The sequence below is a fragment of the Elgaria multicarinata genome, chromosome 7, assembly GCF_023053635.1.
Source record: "Elgaria multicarinata webbii isolate HBS135686 ecotype San Diego chromosome 7, rElgMul1.1.pri, whole genome shotgun sequence".
Classification (NCBI taxonomy): domain Eukaryota; kingdom Metazoa; phylum Chordata; class Lepidosauria; order Squamata; family Anguidae; genus Elgaria; species Elgaria multicarinata.
The window spans coordinates 103,345,660-103,346,288 of NC_086177.1; positions in this window are offsets into that span (position 1 = coordinate 103,345,660).

A 629-nucleotide genomic window follows, 5' to 3' on the forward strand; every position below is an offset into this window, starting at 1 on the left:
CCGACAGGAGCGGCCGCGGACCGTCTTGTTACTGTTGCTTCTTGCAGCCAAATAGCGCAGGGTGTTTCGAAAAGGACAGAAGGAGGAACGCTAAAAAGCCTCGCTTGTTTCCTTTTGAAAACAGGCCGTGCAATAGGAAACAAGAGAGGCAGAATGAGGTCATGTTTCCTGCTAAGTCTAGCCTTGCATCACAGACATTCTTTCAGAAGAGTCCGTTGAAGATTACAGATTAGCCCGGTGGAGAGCTGAAGCTGTAACTTATGAAGATACGTCCAGCTATAAATAAAAGAGTCATTTGTGTCGCATGGTTTCTGGCAGGGAAGGGACCGGACTACAGCCAAGAAATCCCCAAAGCAATGGAGGTGATGGATGAGGAGTCCACAAGGCCCAAGGCTTAGGTGCCGGTGAATGAGTAGCCCCTGTTCATAAAAACCTGGGGCAGGGGTCTCAGGGGGAGTGTCCCTGCCCCCATTTCCCATAACCACTAATGGTTTGGTGGTTTCCTGGCTTTGAACTGTTTTTCCTCATCCTAAAAGGTTAAAATGCCTTTCCTAAGGCTGTCACTGGCAGCAGCAAGAGCTTTAAGTGAAAAGCTGCTGCTCTTTTGTGTATTTTTGGCCCAACACCCT